Source organism: Typopeltis vanoorti, chromosome 10, assembly GCF_054136105.1.
Source record: "Typopeltis vanoorti isolate ZY-2024b chromosome 10, IOZ_Tvanoo_1.0, whole genome shotgun sequence".
Classification (NCBI taxonomy): domain Eukaryota; kingdom Metazoa; phylum Arthropoda; class Arachnida; order Uropygi; family Thelyphonidae; genus Typopeltis; species Typopeltis vanoorti.
The window spans coordinates 97,931,133-97,943,768 of record NC_143558.1 but is presented as its reverse complement, the minus strand read 5'-3'; the positions used below and the strand labels follow the sequence as shown (position 1 = coordinate 97,943,768).

The window sequence follows — 12,636 nt, the reverse complement described above, 5'->3', positions numbered from 1 at the left end:
TTACTTGCATAGCTAATAAACCTTTCTGAATTATAGACACATTACCACAAGAATATTTTAATATTTGCCAAATATTTCAGTCTGAAACTAACAGACTATCTTCTCTGGCCATATAGGAGTGGTTTTTAACCAGAGTAATGACTAAATTATAGGTATTAATTCACAATTTCATCATGTGGCTTCTTCTACTTTTGAATGATCAATTGTCGGCATTGCACCTTGTTAAAAACTGTTCCTATGTAGCCACTGAAGATAGTCTGTTAGTTTCATAATCACTCTGATGAAATTTTTCCTCTCTTTAATGCTTAGCAATGTAACATCACACGGCTCTTTCTACTTTTAAATGATCAATTGTTGGTATTCTACCTTGTTAAAAACTGTTTCCTATGTAGCCACTGAAGACAGTCTGTTAGTTTCAGACTGAAATATTTGGCAAATATTAAAATATTCTTGTAATGTGTCTATAATTCCTAATTATGTCACAAGTGTCTCTCAAGAATAATAAACTTTTCATCAATTCTGTGCAGCATTGATTTCTATGCATTATTATCCTGAGTGAGAGACCTGCAAAATTATCAACTTTTGATTTCTTTACTAGACCAATACTTTACTAGATTTATTTTCAGCTTGTGTTCACCTCATCCCTTGTAATTTTATCTCTAAAGATAAATTTAGTGAATAAACTTTGAATACTTAAAAAGAAAATAAAACTCTCTCCTTGGCAGTGTTGTGCAGTCAGAAGAATGATTTATGCCCTTCAGTTAGTTATGTATGGAGGCAGAAGAGAGAGAGCAGTGTTTTTTTTTTGGAAACCTGGATTTTTCCCCCTAAAGCAGAGATAAGCTAGAGAACACTTAATGTAATGTATTATCTGAGATGTGGTTGACAGAAGAGGATATAATAACAGGAATAGAAGTCGCTGGGTACAACATTTTTCAGCAGGATAGGAAGGGAAAGCGTGGTGGTGGGGTACTGCTTATGATAAGTGATGACCTATGTCCTCTAAGAGTGGAGGCTTTGGAAGTCAGTGAGACAAATGATTTTGAGAGCATATGGTGTGAGGTAGAGGTGGGCAAGACAGGATATTTAGTGGGGTATTGCTACAGACCCAGGAGCACAGAGGATGGGGACCAGGAGATGTTTAGACAGCTAAGTTTGGCAAGTGCAAGAATAATGATTGTTATGGGAGATTTTAACTACAGTAGTATAAATTGGAGAGAGGAAGATGCATGTAGCAATAAGGGAATGGAATTTCTAGAATTCTTGAGGGACAAATGTCTTAGGCAACATGTAACAGAGGGAACAAGAGGTTCAAGAGTTTTGGATTTGGTTATAGCATCAGAAGTAACTGAGATGACATCTCTCCCACCAGTTGGAGAGAGTGACCATATGGTTTTGACTTGGAAAATGAATAGACATGCAGGAGTATCAAAGAGATGGGAACTTATGTGGAATTATAAAGCAGGTGATTATAATAGTCTTAGATGTCAACTTCGGGAAGTTTCATGGAGGGAGGAATTGGAAAGCCAGAATATCATTAGTGCGTGGGAAATTGTGGAAGAATATTTGTTAGCAGCAATGGTAAGTTGTATACCACGAGTGAAAAAGAGGACACAATTTGGAGTAAAGTGGATGACAAACAATATTAAACAGGAATTGCATGCGAAAAAGAGGCTATGGAAGAGATATAAGGAGACAGGTGAAGAGAAGATGCATGAAGAATATAAGACACAGACCAGAAGAGTGACTAGTGTGGTAAGGAAAGCGAAACTGGAATATGAGAGGAGATTGGCCCTAAGATCCAAAGAAAATCCTAGGGAATTTTTTAGCTATGTGGCCAGTAAGAGGAGAAATGACTGTGGAAGAATGATATTGTGGGATAAAAAATGGGAATAGAGTGACTGATGCAGAGGACATAGTGGAATTGTGTAATGAACACTTTATTGGAGTATTTCATCCTAGAGGAGTCAGTTTTAATGCTAGAGGGATAGGGCAAGTTTGAGGTTTAGAGGTACAGGAGGAGAGTGTGTTTCAGATACTGAGTACTCTGGATGTCAGTAAAGCTTTGGGACTGGTTAGTATTTCACCACGAGTTTTGAGAGAATGTGCTAGGGAACTGACAGTGCCTTTAACCTGGCTTTTCAATGAAAGTCTGGCTTCGGCAAAGGTGCCCAGGGAATGGAAGGAAGGTAAGATAGTGCCATTGCATAAGGGTGGTAAGAGACTGGAAGTGTCTAATTATAGGCCAGTTTGTGTGTCATCAGTAGTTAAGATCTTGGAGAAAGTAGTGAGGGACCGTATACAGCATTGGGCAAATGAGAGTAATGTTATCTGTGATAGTCAACATGGATTTGTGAAAGGGCGCTCTTGTTTTAGCAATATGCTAGCCTTTTATAATAAAGTTACAAGAACATTAGATGAGGGGAAAGGCATATACTGCAATTTTCTTAGACTTAGCAAAGGCATTTGACAGGGTGCCACATGATAAGCTGATATTTAAGTTGCAGCACGTGGGTCTGGATGTCAGATTGGTCAACTGGATTCAGGATTGGCTGTCTGATAGGTATCAGAGAGTTGTGTATGGTGGAGCAGTTTCAAGGAGGCAGAGGGTTACAAGTGGGGTCCCACAGGGCTCAGTACTAAGACCTATATTGTTTAACCTTTATATCAATGACATTGCCAGTGAATTGCAAGGGGATATTCAGTTGTTTGCGGATGATGTGAAGCTGGGAAGGATTATTAGTAATAGTGCAGATGTGGTAGCCCTGCAAGAGGATTTGAATAAGCTAGATAGATGGGCAAATGAATGGGGGTGTCAGTTTAATGCAGCAAGATGTAAGGTCTTGAGGTTTGGGAAACATCGATGGGATACTGCATACTCTATGGGAGGAGTTATACTGGAGGAAGTAGGGGAGACAAGAGATCTGGGGTTGATGATTGATAGAAACCTGAAATTTAGGGGACATATTGTAAAGGTGGTGAAGGTAACACAGAGGATTGCTGCAATTATGAGAAGGACACTGACCTGCAGAGATAAAACGGTTATCATTCCATTGTATAAGTCTCTGATCAGACCACACTTAGACTATTGTTCTCAGATTTGGTTCCCAGGATTTGAAGGGGATAAATTAACTGTGGAAAGGTTACAAAGATGGTTTCAGGACTGTACAATTTTGGTTATGAGGATCGGCTGAGGGAATGTGGACTGCAGAGTTTGGTGGATAGAAGAAGGAGAGGTGATATGATTGAGACTTTTAAACTGTTGAGAGGTGGTTACAAGGTTGACACTGGGGAGTTCTTTTGCTTGGTTGAACAGCGGGAAGGAGTGATGACAAGAGGCCATCCCTGGAAGTTACGGAAGGAAACTGTGAGCAAGAGGGTGAGGAGTGGTTTCTTTGCATGGAGGGTGGTTGAACCATGGAATGCATTGCCTGATGGAGTGGTGAGAGCGAGAACGGTCATAGAGTTTAAGAGTGGTATGATAGACTTTGTGTTTCTTAGGAGGGGGACCTCCCCCTCGATGAGTCTTGACAGACTCTGTGTTCTTAGGAAGGACCTCCCACGATGAGTCTTTTGACTCCATAGAGGCCTGAATAATAATAAAATAATAAAATAATCTTTGTGCATTAGTCCTATCTGCTGTAATTCCAACAAATTCCAAATTACTAAATTACTCATGACAATTTGACTACAAATGAGCAAGGTGTGTTCTGCTGTACAATGTATTACTTCTGTTTCATTACTAGAGCCTATATTTGCATATCATTACTAGTGCATTTATTTAACTAATGGCCCTTTGATCGGCCCAAAGGTACAGTTGTGCTTATACATTATATAGAATCATTGAAGAATCTGCAGTTTCGAACTCTTAATAACTCTTTAAATTAAAAAACGATTGTTTTCATTGTTAGAAAAAAATATAAAAACTCTATCACTCCATAATAGGTCTCATTTGTACTTCTACAAATATCCAAGTTACACTACATCTCCATTCAACTGTGCCTGAATTGTTGTTACATTGATCTCCATAGATATCAGGTAACCAAAAAAAGGTTTTTGGTTTTTGGTAGAGTTTGCTGCAATGACTTGTTTTATTTTATAGTGGTTTGCAGAGTGTAATTTTTTATGTGCATCATAAGGCACAGATATACATCAGTCAGTCGTGTACTCTAACTTGGATTGGGTCCCGTATGCATTATCAGATGACAATAAACTTCAAAGGCCATCAATTTGTTCTTCACTTCTTTCACATCATTCACATTGAACCTTTTTAAAATGTCAGTTGAACATGGCTTGTTTTTCAGGCTTGTTTGCTTTATGAATTTTCTACTCAGTTTAAAGGCTTCAGAAGAGTCCCATAAGATATGTGTGGCATTTGGAAAAAAATGTAGTAGCAGAATGTGCTGTGCAGAAATGATTTAAAAATTCTTTCTAGTGATGAATCACTTGAGGATGCACCATGTTCAGGAAGATCCTCCATTATTAATGATGAAGAATTATGTGCTGCTGTCGAAAATAATTGAAGGTTAACATGTCAAAAACTTTCACAAATATTTAACATAAATGATGAAACAATTTGTTCACAATTGCCTCAACTGGGAAAATCAAGGAAGCTAAGCAAATCGGTCCCATATGCATTATCAGATGACAATAAACTTCAAAGGCTATCAATTTGTTCTTCACTTCTTTCACATCATAAAAACTAGCTGTTTTTAGATTACTTGCTCACTTGTGATGAAAAATTGATCTTGTTCTCTAATGGGAAGTGAACTTATCATTGGTTGTCATCAAATGATCCAGTACTGCACACTTTAAATGCACCACTTCCTCCCCAGAAGCTTTACTTTATTTGTGGTGGACTGGAGCTGGTATTGTCCACTAAGAGTTTCTCACTGCAGGACAAACAATTATGACTGAGATCTACTCAATGCAACTTAAGCATGTGCCGAATGCTTTACTTCAGAAACACCCAGGACTAGTTAATCGGAAAAAAGTGCTATTCTTATAGGACAATGCAAAACCTCATATTGCAAAACTTGCCTGTGATAAGATTTATGCTTTAGGATGGGAAATACTTCCTCATCCTCCATATTCTCCTGACATTTCTCCAAGCGATTATCACCTTTTTTTTTTTTTTTGATAGACAATCACATGCGAAATAGAAGTTTCGCATAATACAGAGATTGAAGCGGAGGTTGCTAGATTTATTACTTCTAAAGACAAAATATTTATAAAAGCGAAATTTACAAACTTTTATCTCATTAGGAAAGAGTTGTAGATTGTTGAAGGTGCTTATTTTAATGAATAAAACATTTTATGAAAATTTCTGCAGTTATTTAATTTTTATTATGCAAAACCACACAAACATTTTTGGTTACCTGATATAACATTTTACGATATTCTCATTCTTATAGTGGCAAGTCATGAATATTCTTACTGTAGATGGTGGTTTTCATTTACTTCCATGTGGGAGATGAATTTCATTACCTTTTGAGATCACTGCTCTGCTTATGTATCTATAACTGGACTTTGGAAAAAAATACAAAAAAAAATAATAATAAAATAAAATAAAAGTAATAAAAAAAATGGAAAAATCATTAACCTGCTCATGGTACAAATGTATTTATTGGCATAGAAGCATTTTGTGGATGGAAACCACATTAAAAAAAAAGTGACAAAAATATCTAATTTGTCATGTAGGAAATTTATCAAAAGACTAAAATTTGGAAGTGCCATTTGACAATTGCAGTTTCATTTTCTCTTTTAATATCTTCAGTTTAGATGATTAAAACTCTTCTGACACATCCAAATAAATGTATCTCCTACCTAGAAATAGTGGATATTATAGATCCAACATTACTTCATAGCCAAATTTATGTAGAAACTTCGAAACTTTTGAAATTTTGACCAGAGAGCTTATGAGAATGCAATCCTTGGTATTGGAGTTGCCTTAGCTTGCACTACTTAAAACATGAGTGCTGGAAACATCTGTATAATCACCTTTTATTAATGCATTTGATAAAAGGTTGGTTGGTTGGTTCTCTTCAGAGACCAGACACTTCAGTTTGTTCAAATTGCCAACTTCCATTAACTCATGAGTGACCTAAAAGATCACTCTCTCTCTCTCTCAAATAGCTCCAAAACTGGATCTCCAAAACAGCATGCAGGCCTGCTGTTTCTTTCAGAGACTAGGCAAAAACCTTAAGAGGACAAGAGCTCATTCACTACCAAGGAAATCTGATGTCAGAGAGGTGAATTTTTCATGAGTGAATTCTTGGTCAGTGTGTAATAGTAATTATCAAAAGAAAGAACCAAACGGCTTCATTGTGGCAATGTAAATTATACAGAATCGTGGATATTAAAGATCCAACATTCTTTCAAAGCTGAATATATGTAGAAACTTGGAAAGTTTTGAAATTATCATCAAATTCCTGATATATACCCTCAAGGGGTGTACAGGATATGATAGTACTACATGAAAAAGTTTTGAAATTTTGACCAAAATTTCATTTCTTTTGATAATTTCTGTTACACTTATGAAAAATGCAACTTTTTGAGATTGGATTTCTTTGGTATTGAATGAGAATTCTTGCTCTCTTAAGGTTTCTGTCTGGTTTTTAGAAGAGAGCCAACCAGTTCAAAACAGCTCTCAGGCCAATGAACCTTTATCAAATGCACTGATAAAAGACCAATATACAGACACTTCAGTAGCACTCATGTCTTAAGTAGTGCAAGCTAAGGCAACTCTGATACTGAGGATTGTATTCTCATAAGCTGTCTGGTCAAAATTTCAAAACTTTTGAGGTTTCTACCTAGTCTATCCATAAATACTGTTACAACTTGAACAGCACAAACCTTTAATCCATCAGTAAATCATTTACAGCTTTCAGCACACACACACACAAACCTCATATATAACATGCATATAGCAGCACTCAATGTCTGAAAGGCCCCCCCTTTTGCCTTCATGCATGCTGAAAGTCTGTGAGACCCCACATCAATGGTGGCACACACACAACATCCAACAGAAATACTGCCACTGTTCGCTCCAAATCCATCTTCAGCTGGCAGTGCTGAAGTGTCGTTTTTTGCAGGCTACTATCTCTCTCAAGCTCTGACCACAATTTAAAGTTCAGCCGATTCAGATCGGGACTTCCAGCCAATCAGATGGTGATATGTAGTTGGGTACATTTTCCTCCAACCACTGTTGTGTGGTCCTCACCTTGTTTTTAGGGGTTGAGTCCCATTGGAAGGTCCACTGCTTACTGTGAAATGAGTTGTTTTTCAGGGACCATACCACAGGTTCCAGCGTGGTGTGTTACGATACACTTTGGTGGAGGTTTTGACCTCTTTCTTGCAGAAATGCATCCCTTGATACATCACTCCCCCCCCCCCCCACACACACACCACTAAACCATCTGATGCAGGGTGATGATCTCTCTGAATCCTGGGTGCCACATGTGTGTAATCATCTGGGACATATATCAGATCATTTTAGCAGTTAAACAACTCTTCATTGGTGAAAATCGTTCATGTATGAAGAGAATATCTCAGCGTCTGTTGTTTGTGTACTGCTGGAGAAGTGTCCTTGATTTTACCACCTTCTGTCACATAAGTTGTAGTGTTAGGAAGTGTCCAGTAGAATGGTGATAGACTCTTACTCTAAGTCAGGGTTTCTCAAACTATGTTCTATGGAACACTAGTGTTCCGCGGAAGGTGAATAGGTGTTCCGTAAGAAGTTCCAGAATTTGTCATTTTAGTTTTCTAAGCATTTTTTATTAATAAATATTTTATAATAGAAATATTCTGAGGAGAATAATATTCGTGAGTATATCGAAAAGCTTAGACCCAGAATGCCTAATAACATCTGTGTATTGTTAATTTTCACACATTGAAACCTTTCAAACCTGTTCTCAAAACCGAACGAAATAACATCTATGTTGCAAATGTCAGTGACCAATCAGCAAGGAAGTATAAAAAAAATTTTCCACTAAAATTGAAGATCAAGGTAGTCTGTATCCGTTTCTCAAATCTAGTAATACCGAATACTTTCTTCGCAAGTTCGTATTGCAGTGTATAAGTGCTTGTTCTGAAACCGGAGTGCCGTGATTTTTTTTTAAAAGTGATAGGAGTACAGATTTAAATTCTAATATGAATAAGAGACAAGGCACTTTGTTTAATTTTAGTATTAAGAAATCTCTTATGGAAGATATTTGTGACAGAACAGATAGTGAGTCATCCACCTCAAGCCTACAAAGATCTCCAGGATGTACAAAAGGAGGAGAAAACTAGCAGCACACAGGAGAAAAAGTTTGCATTCACTCGTAAGTACTTATTATTATGTAAATTTTTGGTCATCAGAATAGGATATGTCAATGAAAATCAGCACAAATTATTTAATGATGAATTAATTGATGTTTAATTAATTATCAATTAATCAATAAAATTCAGCTAAATTACCAACTAATTATTAATTAATACATTACAAAATAACCAAGGTGTTCTGTGAAAATTTCAGGAATTGGGAAGTGTTCCATCGTAGAAAAAGTTTGAGAAACCCTGCTCTAAGTCATCAATTAGTACACTTGACATTGTTCTCTGCAAAATGTTTATTTCTTGCAATATCACTTTTTGCCTTCTCACAGGATTACAGTGGAGGCGTGCCTTCATAGCCCTTACAGGTCTTTGCATCCTAACGCAGTGTGGTCTGCCCGTTATTTGATGGTCAGATACATTTCCTGTATCATTATAACAGTTAATAGCCTGATACACAAACATCCTACAGATTCTGAGCGATTTTAGCATGTTGAAAATAACAGGTGACTGCATTTCAACCTTGTGAAGTGCTATTACAGGTACATGGCTCTTATAATCTCCCCCACTGCATGTTAACCCATATAGCTAGACACTGATAAACACAAATGTTGGTTGTGCATGGTGCCATGGAACCGAACTAGTGCAATTCTGTGGGTAGCGCAAGGATGTACAAAAGTTGTAACAGTATTTGTGGCAAAACTGTGTACATACATTTGGATTTGAAATAATGTTGGAACATTAATACCCACTATTTCTATATAATTTACATCACCAGAAAAAAAAAAAAAAGCCATATTGCTCTTCCTTTTGATTAGTCATACCATGTTATTATGCAGTAGTTTACATTGCATGTTCATCCTCAGCATGTCTCATACTTATTACAAAGCTTCTTCAGATTTTCTGATTTCTAAATTCTGCAGTTATCATGATTGGCGTGATCAGTAACCTGAAAAGTAGCTTCGCCGATGATTTGAATTTTGTAGACATGTAATTTTAGGCTTATACAGCACATTTTGTATATTATTATTTTTATTACACCCTCCATGGAGTCAGCAGCCTCATCATTAGAGGTTCATTCAACTAACAACACATTAATCTTAAAATCCTTAATTTATATGGTAAATTTATATGTGTAGAGTAAACACTCTATCTACACATAAATTTTTATGTGTAGATTGTGTTTTGAAGAGACGAGGGGGACTTTTTATTACTAATCTGTGGATCGGAACTGGTGGCTGAAAATAGAATAGAGGACTGACATATACAATCAGTTTGGAGAAAATTGTCATGAAAACTAGTACTGAAATTTTAACTGTTGAACTGGGCTAATGGGGGTCTTAAATTCATGTACACTAATACTAGGAGTATTAGGAACAAGAAGGAAGAGTTTTTGGCCATGGTTGGCACTTCCAGACCACATGTTATTGGTATTAGTGAAACATGGCTGACTGTAGATGATATAGCTAGTGGGATTGAATGTGATGGGTATAGTGTGTTCAGGAATGACAGAGAGAATAAAATGGGGAGAGGAGTATTGTTGATGATAGCTGATGAGCTACAGCCAAGGAGAATAGAAGTTGAATTGCAGGATAGAGAAAAGAGCACATTTGAGGCCATTTGGTGTGAGATTGTGGCTAGCAGAACTAAATATACAATTGGGTGCTGCTATAGACCAGGTGATGGAAAAGATGGTGGTGACAGTATGCACAAGCAAATAGAAGAATGAGTGGAAGGAGGGTGATTATTATGGGAGATTTCAACTATGGTCGCATTGATTGGAGTGAGGAGAGGACACACGGGAGGAAGGAATTGGATTTTATGCGGTTATTAAGGGATAACTATCTGCGACAGCATGTAATGGAAAATACTAGGGGTCAGAGAGTGCTTGACCTAGTAATTACATCTGAGGATTTGGCTGTAACAAATATGACCACATTGTCACCAATCGGTGAGAGTGATCATAGAGTCTTGACTTGGGAGGTGTCTAAAGGTGTAGAATTTTCAATTAAGACAGGGTACATGTGGAATTATCGGGCGGGAAAGTATGACAAGCTTAGGAATTTGATTGGCTCAGTGCCATGGCATGTACAACTGCAAGGACTAGAAGTTGATAGCGCATGGGAGGTAGTTAGGAAGTGCTTGCATGAAGCAATGGCTGACTGTATACCTAGAGTCCGAATAATAAATCAAGTAGGGGTTAAATGGATAAATAACACCATTAAGCTTGAGCTGCAAAAAAAGAAACAACTATGGAGGGAACTTAAGGAGAAAGGTGACCGGCAGGCACATGAACGGTATAAAGCACAGGCCAGAAGGGTGACGAGTGTGGTAAGAAAAGCAAAAAAGGATTACGAAAGAACATTGGCCATGCAGGCTAAAGAGAATCCTAAACAGTTTTTTAGATATGTAGCAAGTAAAAGGAAAAATGTACATGGCATAATGATTTTAAAGAATGCCGATGGTAGGGAGGTAACTGAATCAGTTGAGATAGCTGAGTTACTGAGTGAGCACTTTGCAAGAATATATCATCCAGGTGGTGACATTACAGAAGCGAATAAACCAGTAGATTATACGAGAATTGTGGTGAATGAAGTGGAGGTGAGTAGTCTATTGCATAACCTCAATGTCAATACATCTGTGGGATTGGATGGTATACCAGCTCGTGTAGTACGAGAAGCAGCTAAAGAATTGTCAGTACCCTTGACCATTTTGTTTAATTTGAATCTCGGGTCCGGGTTAGTCCGGGACTAACCCGGACCTGAAGGAGGGGAAAATAGTTCCACTGCATAAAGGTGGTTCCAAGACTGCTGTTGTAAATTACCGACCGATTAGCATATCAGGAATCATTGTCAAGGTCTTAGAGAAATTAGTCGAGAAAAGAATACAGGATTGGATAGATGAAAATGGGATATTGTATGGGGGACAACATGGTTTTGTGAAGGGTAGGTCATGCCTCAGTAACTTGCTCACGTTTTATAACACAGTAACGGCTGAACTGGATAGGGGTTCACTTGTTTGCTGATGATGCAAAGTTGGGTAGAGCAATTGTGAGTGCACAGGATGTCAAAATTTTACAGGATGATTTGGATAGTTTGGAGGACTGGGCTAGGAAAAATGGATGTCAGTTTAATGTGGCAAAGTGTAAGGTTATGCACTTTGGGGGTGAAAAGAACAGCACCAGTATATCGCATTGGTGGAACCGTACTCCAGGAGATTGATGAGGCCAGGGATTTGGGAGTGCTGGTGGATAGGGAGTTGAAGTTTAGGGGGCACATTGCAAAAGTGACTAAAACAGCTCACCAAATCACTTGGCTTATGAAAAATACTTTAACATACAGAGACAAACAAGTTGTTGTTCCTCTGTATCGAGCCTTGATAAGACCCCATCTGGACTTCTGTGCCCAGTTATGGGCACCAGGGTTTCTTCGTGATGGGGAGGAAGTGGAGAGGATCCAGAGACGAGTGACCAAGATGATAGCAGGACTATGGAATGAACCTTATGAGAATAGGTTGAGGATTTGTGGGTTGCAGAAATTGGACGATAGGCGAAGGAGGGGTGATATGATTGAGACATTCAAATTACTGAAGGGTTTTTATAAGATTGATCCAGAAGATATTTTTGAAAATATGACTGATGGTGGGAGGACTAGGGCCAGGCATGGAAGCTGGGCAAGAGCGTGGTTGACAAGGGTGTTAGAGTTAGGTTTTTTACTTGGAGAGTGGTGAATGAGTGGAATAAGCTTCCAGAGTCTGTTGTGGGTGCTACAACCGTGAATGAGTTCAAGGCAAGATATGATAGATACTGTGTGAATGTTGAATAGTTGTTCCAGACATGATGTTAGGGCCTCCCTCGATGAGTTTGTTGACTCCTTGGAGTTTCCCGGAACAATAATAATAATAATAATAATAATAATAAAAAAACCTTATGTACACTCATTGTGATTACATACAAGAAATGATTTGGAAGCACTTAGTGTGTGGTATCATATGCTTATCAAGAGTTGAGCCAATGTTGCTAAGTTGTAGTGAGTCACTGACAGTTGTTATTATAAGAAACATTAGATCCAAAAGTTGTAGCGCTATTTCTTATTAGAATATTATTGTCACTTTTTTTGACAGTAGTATTCAACAGAACTTCTTCCATATTTGAGGTGTAAAATCCAATTGTAAAAAATAATTTAAAAAAATTTGAAAAGAACTAATCCCCCCTCTGCCCCAATTCTTTTTCTTCTTACTATTCTTCCTCTTCAGATATTCCACAGTTGCATCATTCCACTAATTTCAAACATATTTGGAAAAACAGCTGCTTCTTACATTGCT

General features: G+C 37.7%; 1 protein-coding gene across 1 annotated transcript in view; it reads left to right on the top strand.

Annotated features, from left to right (window-relative positions):
* The window catches only part of Ccdc85 (coiled-coil domain-containing protein 85), a 208,710-nt gene that overhangs the window by 109,096 nt on the left and 86,978 nt on the right, over positions 1 to 12,636 (top strand). The gene's annotated exons all lie outside the window — the stretch shown is intronic.